Below are 12,144 nucleotides of genomic sequence, written 5' to 3' on the forward strand. Positions count from 1 at the left end.
TTAGCCGAACAACTGAAACATTAAAGAACTTTCAAGTGTTAATCTCAAGTAAGACCTGAATACTCGCTTAATCAGTACACGTTTCTCTATTGAAAGACTGGGGTGAAGAGACATCACATTACACAGCATTTCATTTTCTTAAAACGACAGCTGTATTCAAAATGATTCGTCCAAGTTACAGGCAAGAATGGAGAATTATTTTAAAATCGCTGTTGCATGGGAGCATGGTGGTTTGGGAGAGATTAGACTGTGTTTTAGTTTAATGACGAAGGAAACGAGCTAAGACATAGTGATGTTAGAAGAAAGATCTGAATCTATACCCTTGAAATGTTAGTTCAAAATATCGGAAGAAATTCGAATGAAAATGCAACATCCCTGATAAATGAAAAACTGGGTATCAAAATTAGTAGCTACGAAGAAAGAGAACGAAAACGTCTAGGGAGATGAAGAGAATTATGGGTACCGTAACAGGGAAACATCTGTTACCTAAAGTGAAGATATCCCAAATTGTTATACTAGTTACGGTTACACTACTGTTTATAAGAATTCTGCGTCCATTAGTCGTACAATTACATCCATGGAATTAATCATTGATCACACAGAAGAAACTTATTCGGCTGAACAACACTGTGGATGCAGTCCACCCCGGTGACTCTTGTCCTCTTCTTGCGAAGTCGTAGGAAGTTCCGCTGTCTTAATCGACATGGTCCAGGAGTCAAACTATATTCGTGATTTTGCTACACAACATACTTACACCGTAACCGGTAACCGACATATTTAACTAGTAAAATCCAGATCGATCTCCTATTCTCGTAATTGTACGAAAATATTTCAATAAAGATCGTCATTCTCTCTTTGATTCACAACAGACGCTTATTTAGCCACAAATCCTATACCAGTTATTTTAATCGTAATGTTTTCCAATTGGGTTAGGAATCATGCTAGAATACACTACTGAACCTGAAATTATACTCTTTGAACAATCTCCTACTGTCCTACTAACATGCTCGTTACGTTTTTTTATTTTTATTTATTTATTCATTTCTTTTTTATTTTAAAGAGGTGGAGCCCCTCCATGCCCACAGCGGCAAGATGGCCAACACAAAAGGTCTACTGCCATCTCTGCATAAGGGTTAGTTTTCACTAAGGTGAAGTCTCGCAGGATATGGGTACTGCGATGTTTGCGTACGTCTGGTTAAGGTTAACCATTAATAAGCGCTCATCTGGATGTAGATTGGGTCGAAAGTTGAACGAAGGGTAGTGGTTTGAAGGGCAGAGGGGAAAAAGTGCCAAGGCAAGAACCAAGAGAAAAAAACACCTCTGCGATAGCTGGGTCGGGTAGTAATGCAACAGGTCATGCAGGAGTAGGCTTTGTTAATAGTGGATATCATACAGATCGATACCTTTGACGGTGTGCGTTGATGTTACTTGGCAGCTGCCGCTGGGTGCCGGTGTTCGCTTCTCGGTAAGCGTCAGCATAGCTGTAACTGGTAGGTTCATCATCGTTTTGTGTATCGTCGTCCTCGGAACCTGAGGAAAGGCAAAGTCTCAAACATCTCATATTGTTCAGTGGCAGAGTTGTGTGTGGCTGGGGATTTAATGGCTAGAACCAAAATATTTTCATACAGGGATAACAACTCGCGAGTTTTGAGCTAATGGAACGTATTATTGTCTTGGAAATAAAAATATCTAGTTTTGTATTACCACTGGACTCTGAAAACTTAGAGTTATTATAATGAGACTTACTTTTCCAGAGGGGCAGAGGAAGTTGTAACTTGCCAGATGGGAGATTAACTGCGGTCTCTAAGTAGTGTACAACGGCAGTTCCACCGGTCTGGTCTGAAATGTTTATGAACGCTGTCAGACAGCAGCAGGTCTCCTCTCACAGTTAATTAAAAGTCAAACGCGAACTTAAGATTACATAGTAATTAAACCACCACCAGCGATCTTCTCTTTCGCTTTTCTCATATCTGAAGAATTAACTGAGAAATAATGTCAAAGTTAATGCTTCTCACAACGGCAAAATAAAACCAGCCCTGAAAATATTTATAATATGGAACTGGTGCTTGTTAATGAATAGGAAAACTGCGCACCACAGAAAATTCTGGAAATTTTATTCTGAAATGGCAATCGATTGCTGTCCTATTTCTGCATATACGAATGTAAGACATGATCTGTCCCAAGTTCCCCGAGGTTATAATTAAAGTTCAGCTAGTCGCTAAGGTCCAGCGAGGACTGCAATTACCGTATGACAGCGAAACTTGGTAGATATGATAGCGCGTTAATGAGGAACCAATTTACCATGGAAAATACGTTGGTTCTAGTTGTGATCAGCAGTTGCAAATCTGGCGCTGTAAACTGTTTGTATGACTATGACATCCACGCTTGCATTTGACAAGTCAGTAACGCGAGTGAACAGTATAGTTATCGAGAAGAGAGACTGTGCGCCGTTAGTGAAACAGTTTTGTGTGAACGGCAGCAATTACAGTACTGCATTAAGGGAGTATTGGCGACAGAAAGGTGTCAGGAGAGGCCCGATGTCAATAAATGGTTTGGAGGAGCTGATAATGGTATTTCGAAACACTAGTAAGCTTGGTGTGGTACCTGGAAGAGGAAGGCGTCTTATCCCAGTGGAAGTTATTGACGAGGTTGCTGTTGCTGTGACTGACCATGGAGCACGTGCCCTGGATATTGGTAGTGCTCGAGCAGTGTCACGAGAATTGTCTATTCGATAGTAAACGGCATAGAAAGTCTTCTAGACTATTCTGCGAGGGTCATTCCGGAAGTAAAAACTCCTATTTTTTTGTGTCAACTTCGAACGTCCGCGCCAGATGTCGTTGGTGCAGTGCTAATGCTTGAATCTTCCTCTTCCATTCGCAGTTGGTTCCGTCGTTCTGCGGTAGTTGGCGCCAGCAGAGGAGTTTCCAAAATGGACCTGATATGGGCGCGCGTGTAAACCAGCGATGGGTGATTGAATTCCTCATTGCCGACTGAAATCCATCGACGCTTCCTAAAGGTGTATGAACACGATACAATAGGTGTGAGCAATACTCGTACGAGGAGATGGGTATGGTATTTTGAAGGTGGTGAAAATGGTGTGCGTCATGAGCCACGGCCCGGTCGACACTGCTCAGTGGTTCCCCGCAACGAAGAGCGTCTTGATCAACTGATCCACGTTGATCGGCGGATAACGACGAGAGAATTGTGTGCAAAGCTGAATGTCGGCTGTAATGTCTTGGAAACAACATTCGAACATCTTGGTTATCGCAAAGTCTGTACGACATGGGTCCCGCGGATGTTTACAGAAGAACAAAAAACTCATCGAATGAGAATCTGTTGGGACTTGCTGGGCCAATATGAAGCTGAAAGTGAAAATTTTCTGAATAGCATCCTCACCGAAGATGAGACGTGGTGTCACCGCTACGAGCCGGAATCCAAAAGACAGTCGATGGAATGGCCACATTCGAATTCTCTGTAAAAGAAGAAATTCAAGACACAGCCGTCTGCAGCCAAAGTGATGTGCACGGTTCTCTGGGATAGCGAAGGTGTGGTTCTTTTGGATGTCCTGGAGTCTGGAGAAACTGTCAATTCAATACACTACAAGACGACACTGACTAAGCTGAAAACCCGAATTTCCAGAGTGAGAGCAGAGAAGAAGACCAACATCTTGGTTATCTGCGGATAACCTATGCGGTGCTTTAAGTGCTGGAAGTTCGGCCATATGTCTTCCCACTGTACTTCCAGCGTCACATGTCTACATCTACATCTACATTGATACTTCGCAAGCCACCCAACGGTGTGTGGCGGAGGGCACTTTACGTGCCACTGTCATTACCTCCCTTTCCTGTTCCAGTCGCGTATGGTTCGCAGGAAGAACGACTGTCTGAAAGCCTCCGTGCGCGCTCTAATCTCTCTAATTTTACATTCGTGATCTCCTCGGGAGGTATAAGTAGGGGGAAGCAATATATTCGATACCTCATCCAGAAACGCACCCTCTCGAAACCTGGCGAGCAAGTTACACCGCGATGCAGAGCGCCTCTCTTGCAGAGTCTGCCACTTGAGTTTATTTAACATCTCCGTAACGCTATCACGGTTACCAAATAACCCGGTAACGAAACGCGCCGCTCTTCTTTGGATCTTCTCAATCTCTTCCGTCAACCCGACCTGGTACGGATCCCACACTGATGAGCAATACTCAAGTATAGGTCGAACGAGTTTTTGTAAGCCACCTCCTTTGTTGATGGACTACATTTTCTAAGCACTCTCCCAATGAATCTCAACCTGGTACCCGCCTTACCAACAATTAATTTTATATGATCATTCCACTTCAAATCGTTCCGACGCATACTCCCAGATATTTTACAGAAGTAACTGCTACCAGTGTTTGTTCCGCTATCATATAATCATACAATAAAGGATCCTTCTTTCTATGTATTCGCAATACATTACATTTGTCTATGTTAAGGGTCAGTTGCCACTCCCTGCACCAAGTGCCTATCCGCTGCAGATCTTCCTGCATTTCGCTACAATTTTCTAATGCTGCAACTTCTCTGTATACTACAGCATCATCTGCGAAAAGCCGCATGGAACTTCCGACACTATCTACTAAGTCATTTATATATATTGTGAAAAGCAATGGTCCCATAACACTCCCCTGTGGCACGCCAGAGGTTACTTTAACGTCTGTAGACGTCTCTCCATTGATAACAACATGCTGTGTTCTGTTTGCTAAAAACTCTTCAATCCAGCCACACAGCTGGTCTGATATTCCGTAGGCTCTTACTTTGTTTATCAGGCGACAGTGCGGAACTGTATCGAACGCCTTCCGGAAGTCAAGAAAAATAGCATCTACCTGGGAGCCTGTATCTAATATTTTCTGGGTCTCATGAACAAATAAGGCGAGTTGGGTCTCACACGATCGCTGTTTCCGGAATCCATGTTGATTCCTACATAGTAGATTCTGCCACTAATGCTGCTGAGTCGGGAGGTCGGTAAAAGGAGCCAATTATTAACCTAGTTCGGTTGTTTAGTGTAACCTCCACCCATAATAATTCACAGGAACTATCCACTTCTACTTCACTACAGTATAAACTACTACTAACAGCGACGAACACTCCACCACCGGTTGCATGCAATCTATCCTTTCTAAACACCGTCTGTACCTTTGTAAAAATTTCGGCAGAATTTATCTCTGGCTTAAGCCAACTTTCTGTACCTATAACGATTTCAGCTTCGGTGCTTTCTATCAGCGCTTGAAGTTCCGGTGCTTTACCAACGCAGCTTCGACAGTTGACAATTACAATACCGATTGCTGCTTGGTCCCCGCATGTCCTGACTTTGCCCCGCACCCGTTGAGGCTGTTGCCCTTTCTGTACTTGCCCAAGGCCATCTAACCTAAAAAACCGCCCAGCCCGCGCCACACAACCCCTGCTACCCGTGTAGCCGCTTGTTGCGTGTAGTGGACTCCTGACCTATCCAGCGGAACCCGAAACCCCACCACCCTATGGCGCAAGTCGAGGAATCTGCAGCCCACATGGTCGCAGAACCGTCTCAGCCTCTGATTCAGACCCTCCACTCGGCTCTGTACCAAAGGTCCGCAGTCAGTCCTGTCGAGATTGTGGACGCCCATCACATCCCAATACTCCATGTGTCCCGCCTCCCACCTGTGTCCACTGCGGAGAGCATCATTCCTCTTGCACGTCAGACTGCAACATGATAACGCAAGGCCCCACACCAGTTTTGCGACCACGCAACTCATTGCAAAATTCGGTGCGACTGTCTTACCACATCCACCGTACAGTCCCGATTTAGCGCCTTCAGACTTCATCTCTTCGGGCCTCTGAAAGATGGACTACTTAGCGAAAATTTTCAATACTCGGATGCTCTTCTCAAAGCTGTAAGGAAGTGGCTGGCCTCAGCTGGTTCCGATTTCCACAAACGCGGCATGCAGGCTCTGGTTCATCGTTGGCAAAAGTGCATGATGAATGCTGGTGACTATGTGGAAAAATGACAGTCTTTAGATGAAATCTTGCTCTGTTTAGCTGTGCTGACGTGATTTATGTATCTCCTGTAGTTTCCATGATTAAAAATAGGAGGCGTTACTTTCGGAACGACCATCGTAAAACGGTACACGAACAAGATCCATACGGTGCAGAAACTGAAGCCGCATGATCCGCAGCAACGTTCTAAAAGTGCTCTTCGGCTCCTGGCACGGATAAAAATTAATGGCATGCAGCCGGGCAATACTCTGTGGAAGTATCGAGGCACACTTCACACTCCAGGCGCAGTGACTACACAGAACTGCCAAATTTGGTGTACTGTTAAACTGAATACTGTGAACGAAGAACCATCGCACTCGCTGCATATGACTGCGGTGTGGATTCGAAAGAGCCATTAATCTCAGCCCGTTCTTCTTTAAAGAGTATACATCCAGATGCGTGTCAGGTACACCGTGACTTCTGCGCATTAACGAGACCTCCTTGTACGGCATGCGATGCCTGCATTGGAAGAGCCAACTGTGTGGAAACCATCGCCTTCATGCAAGATGGGGAAATACTTGACGTCGCTCGCCCAGTGAAAGATCTGTTTCACGATATCTTCAACGAACGTGTTATCACCAGATCACCTGACATGTGCCTTTTGGTTGGGGAGATATCTGGAAAGACAGGTTTATCAGGGACACTTTAGGTCTCTACCGGGTCTAAAGGCCATTACACAGGAGGCGTTACTCAGATTCCACTAGAACTGCTGCAAAGATGTTTTCATCAAGTCTTTTGCGGGTGCAGCATCTATCGACGTCTGCGGTGCTCATATTCAACAAATTGTGTAAACGGCAGTTAGTAGTAAAAGCAGCATATCTTTCTCATTTGTTTGACTTTTTATGCAGACGTTCAGTTCCTAATCCGTTACATATGGAAACATTTCTATACGCCTTTCTTGCATTTACAGCGCCAGATTTCCACCTGGTGGACATAATTGGTAGTAATTTTTTTATAGAGTAAATCGGTTCCCCATTAACGCATTAGCATATATACCAAGTTGCATAGCCATACTATAATTACAGCGCACTTTTGACCTCTGTGAATAGCTGCACTTTAATTACAACTACCCGGTATTTCGCGCGTCATCACCTTCGAGTGAGTGAGACGAACAGACGGGTTTATTGACCAACTGCACACAAAACAAAATGGCGCTCATAGTAAAACTGCGTGTGTCCGCTGTTGAGCGCTAAGCGAAGCAAAACTCGTGGAAAATGTGTGCGGGACTGTTTGCACAAGGGTGGAAATGTTTTGGACGAAGATCCATTACAATTCTTAGTGCATAGCTTAGTGTCAAAATGGCATGAATGGGGCTCTGTAGCCAATAAGAAACATAACTATCCGAAAGGAAGCTTAACACTAAGAAAACTAAGAAATCTGAAACAATGTCCAACGAAATGCCTTAAAGCGTCCAGACAAACTTTCGGGTGTTTTGTAACTGAAGTGGAAACCTGACTTCTGGGTCCGCAGGTTTCCATTTTTTCAGGTGAGGCCCGGCTCACCTTGTCAGAGTATGTGAACCCACAGAACATGCGGCATTGTGCGTCAGAATATCCCCATCAGTACTCTGAAGTGCCGATGCATACTCTCATGATCGATGTTTGGAACTGTGTTTGCTGGCCACTTGGCAACAATTTCCTCTCACTAAAGTGTTGATGGGTACCAAGTATTTACAGAAACTGTTTAATCCATATATGGATCAGCTCACAGCAGGTGAACGACATGTAAGATATGTGATGAGAAAGTGACGATAATATGTGTTTTTTTGTAAATACTCTTTATTTGAACCAGGTTTTTAATTGTAAGACATTTCCAGGGGCAGATGTGGACTCTGACCACAATCTATTGGTTATGAACTGTAGATTTAAACTGAAGAAACTGCAAAAAGGTGGGAATTTAAGGAGCTGGGACCTGGATAAACTGACTAAACCAGAGGTTCTACAGTGTTTCAGGGAGAGCATAAGGGAACAATTGATAGGAATGGTGGAAAGAAATACAGTAGAAGAAGAATGAGTAGCTCTGAGGGATGAAGTAGTGAAGGCAGCAGAGGATCAGGTAGGTAAAAAGACGAGGGCTAGTAGAAATCCTTGGGTAACAGAAGAAATATTGAATTTAATTGATGACAGGAGAAAATATAAAAATGCAGTAAATGAAGCAGGCAAAAAGGAATACAAACGTCTCAAAAATGTGATCGACAGGAAGTGCAAAATGGCTAAGCAGGGATGGCTAGAGGACAAATGTAAGGATGTATAGGCTTATCTCAGTAGGGGTAAGATAGATACTGCCCACAGGAAAATTAAAGAGACATTTGGAGAAAAGAGAACCACTTGTATGAATATCAAGAGCTCAGATGGAAACCTAGTTCTAAGCAAAGAAGGGAAAGCAGGAAGGTGGAAGGGGTATATAGAGAGTCTGTACAAGGGCGATGTACTTGAGGACAATATTATGGAAATGGAAGAGGATGTAGATGAAGATGAAATGGGAGATACGATACTGCGTGAAGAGTTTGACAGAGCACTGAAAGACCTGAGTCGAAACAAGGCCCCGGGAGTAGACAACATTCCGTTAGAACTACTGACGGCCTTGGGAGAGCCAGTCCTGACAAAACTCTACCATCTGGTGAGCAAGATGTATGAGACAGGCGGAATACCCTCAGACTTCAAGAAGAATATAATAATTCCCATCCCAAAGAAAGCAGGTGTTGACAGATGTGAAAATTACCGAACTATCAGTTTAGTAAGTCACAGCTGCAAAATACTAACACGAATTCTTTACAGGCGAATGGAAAAACTGGTATAAGCCGACCTCGGGGAAGATCAGTTCGGATTCCGTAGAAATATTGGAACACGTGAGGCAATACTGACCTTACGACTTATCTTAGAAGAAAGATTAAGGAAAGGCAAACCTACGTTTCTAGCATTTGTAGACTTAGAGAAAGCTTTTGACAATGTTGATTGGAATACTCTCTTTCAAATTCTGAAGGTGGCAGGGGTAAAATACAGGGAGCGAAAGGCTATTTACAATTTGTACAGAAACCAGATGGCAGTAATAAGAGTCGAGGGGCATGAAAGGGAAGCAGTGGTTGGGAAGGGAGTGAGACCGGGTTGTAGCCTCTCCCCGATGTTGTTCAATCTGTATATTGAGCAAGCAGTAAAGGAAACAAAAGAAAAATTCGGAGTAGGTATTAAAATTCATGGAGAAGAAATAAAAACTATGAGATTCGCCGATGACATTGTAATTCTATCAGAGACAGCAAAGGACTTGGAAGAGCAGTTGAACGGAATGGATAGTGTCTTGAAAGGAGGATATAAGATGAACATCAACAAAAGCAAAACGAGGATAATGGAATGTAGTAGAATTAAGTCGGATGATGCTGAGGGAATTAGATTTGGAAATGAGACACTTAAAGTAGTAGAGGAGTTTTGCTATTTGGGGAGCAACATAACTGATGATGGGCGAAGTACAGAAGATATAAAATGTAGACTGGCAATGGCAAGGAAAGTGTTTCTGAAGAAGAGAAATTTGTTAAAATCGAGTATAGATTTAAGTGCCAGGAAGTCGTTTCTGAAAGTATTAGTATGGAGTGTAGCCATGTATGGAAGTGAAACATGGACGATAAATAGTTTGGACAAGAAGAGAATGTGGTGCTACAAAAGAATGCTGAAGATTAGATGTGTAGATCACATAACTAATGATGAAGTATTGAATAGAATTGGGGAGAAGTGGAGTTTGTGGCACAACTTGACTAGAAGAAGGGACCGGTTAGTAGGACAAGTTCTGAGGCATCAAGGGATCACAAATTTAGCATTGGAGGGCAGCGTGGAGGGTAAAAATCGTAGAGGGAGACCAATAGATGAATACACTAAGCAGATTCAGAAGGATGTAGGTTGCAGTAAGTACTGCGAGATGAAGAAGCTTGCTCAGGATAGGGTAGCATGGAGAGCTGCATCAAACCAGTCTCAGGATTGAAGACCACAACAACAACAGCCGGTCGGTGTGGCCGTGCGGTTCTAGGCGCTTCAGTCTGGAACCGCGTGACCGCTACGGTCGCAGGTTCGCATTCTGCCACGGGCATGGACGTGTGTGATGTCCTTAGGTTAGTTAGGTTTAAGTAGTTCTAAGTTCTAGGGGACTGATGACCTAAGATGTTAAGTCCCACAGTGCTTAGAGCCATTTTTGAACCGGTAGGTGGGTGGATATGGTTCAGGTAACTGGGAGGTCTGAAACAGACATGACCAAAAAATTATGAAAATATATGATTGTAGCTATGATTAGAACCTCTGAAAAGTGAAGACTTCTTTTACAAAATGGCTACTGTTTGAAAAAAAAAACTAAGGTAAATCGACTTTGTTTGGGCATTCAAATGTAACAAAAAATCGATACTTTGAAAATTTGTTAATTTTTAGAGGTTCCGACGAGAGCCAGTTCAGTACTCTACCAAAATAGCTAAGCGGCATCAAAATCGGCCGAGTAGTTTTTCGGCAATTCAAACACACAGCTAAAAAAATGTGACTTTTAGGAAATCGCGTTTGAAGTTGTCGAAAGCGTTTTCGTCGCTTCTCGACCGCGTAAATCTCGTTCGTGTGCATCGCTTCCTCCCGGGCTGCAGATCTTCTTTACCGGCCGTAGATGCGCGATGCTCTGAGCGAGCAAGGCTGTCCGCGTTGCGCCTTCTGCAAAATTCGAACTCGTGCAGCCAAGTTGAACGCCCATGACATTCATTCTCTGTGCGAGCCCAGCGAAGCCGTCGTTGACGGTAACTGTGGCCAAACTGTTTGCAATTTTGACTACTTCTTTTCCGGAATATCTGTGTTCTGGGGAAAGCCTCCAAATCAGGGAATTTATCGGCTCGTTATAGTTTTTACTGTTTGCGCCAACACATCTTTGCAATAAATGTCATTCGATAGGTCTTCGTATACAGGTCTGATTCCTTCAGAGCGCAGGCCGCACGCGCTCGATGACGCGGGACTGCCGGTCCTATGATCGTGTATTTCGACTATATGCAAATTATGGGCAAAACAGTTTTGCCCACGTGTTCTCCATAATATATGGTTTCGAAATATGCAATAAAAAGCCACTTTTGAAACTTCTAGACCAGAAAACTCCCTTAACATGCTGAATGGGTAACTGGCGTGTTGTTTTCATCACTCGTATTACTGTTTGCAAAATGCGTATGTGATTCCGCATATTGCGTACAGTCAAGTTAGGAGCTGCGTTGGCTGTTCAGTTCAGCCTGTCAAAAGCCGTATTTTTTCGTTTATTCGGCGCAGTAGCCTAGCAGAAAGAGACGGCCGAAGGATGCAAGCATTCGACCGTCGTCACGGCAGCAAACGTATAGATGTAAGTAGTCTTCTACTCTGTAGGAATCAGCATGGGTTTAGAAAAAGACGATAAAACCCAGCTTGCGCTAATCGTCCATGAGACTCAGAGGGCCATAGACACGGTTCCCCAGGTAGATGCCGTGTTTCTTGATTTCCGCGAGGCGTTCGATACAGTTCCCCACAGTCGTTTAATGAACAAAGTAAGAGCACATGGACTGTCAGACCAATTGTGTGATTGGATTGAAGAGTTCCTAGATAACAGAACGCAGCATGTAATTCTCAATGGAGAGAAGTCTTCCGAAGTAAGAGTCATTTCAGTTGTGCCGCAGGGGAGTGTCGTAGGACCGATGCTATTCACAATATACGTAAATGACCTTGTGGATGACATCAGATGTTCACTGAGACTTTTTGCGGATGATGCTGTGGTATATCGAGAGGTTGTAACAATGGAAAATTGTACCGAAATGCAGGAGGATCTGCAACGAATTGGCGCATTGTGCAGAGAATGGCAATTGAATTTCAATGTAGACAAGTGTAATGTGCTGCGAATACATAGAAAGAAAGATAATTTATCATTTACCTACAATACAGCAGGTAAGCAACTGGAAGCAGTTAATTCCATAAATTATCTGGGAGTAGGCATTAGGAGTGATTTAAAATGGAATGACGATATAAAATTAATCGCCGGTAGAGCAGATGCCAGACTCAGATTCATTGGAAGAATCCTAAGGAAATGCAGTCCTAAAACAAAGGAAGTAGGTTACAGTACACTTGTTCGCCCACTG

At 43.6% G+C, this 12,144-nt stretch overlaps 1 pseudogene; it reads right to left on the bottom strand.

The window, feature by feature from the left end:
- Positions 1 to 12,144, bottom strand: part of LOC124620214 — a 63,715-nt pseudogene continuing 51,571 nt past the window's right edge.

This window comes from Schistocerca americana, chromosome 6 (assembly GCF_021461395.2).
Source record: "Schistocerca americana isolate TAMUIC-IGC-003095 chromosome 6, iqSchAmer2.1, whole genome shotgun sequence".
NCBI classification, from domain to species: Eukaryota; Metazoa; Arthropoda; class Insecta; order Orthoptera; family Acrididae; genus Schistocerca; species Schistocerca americana.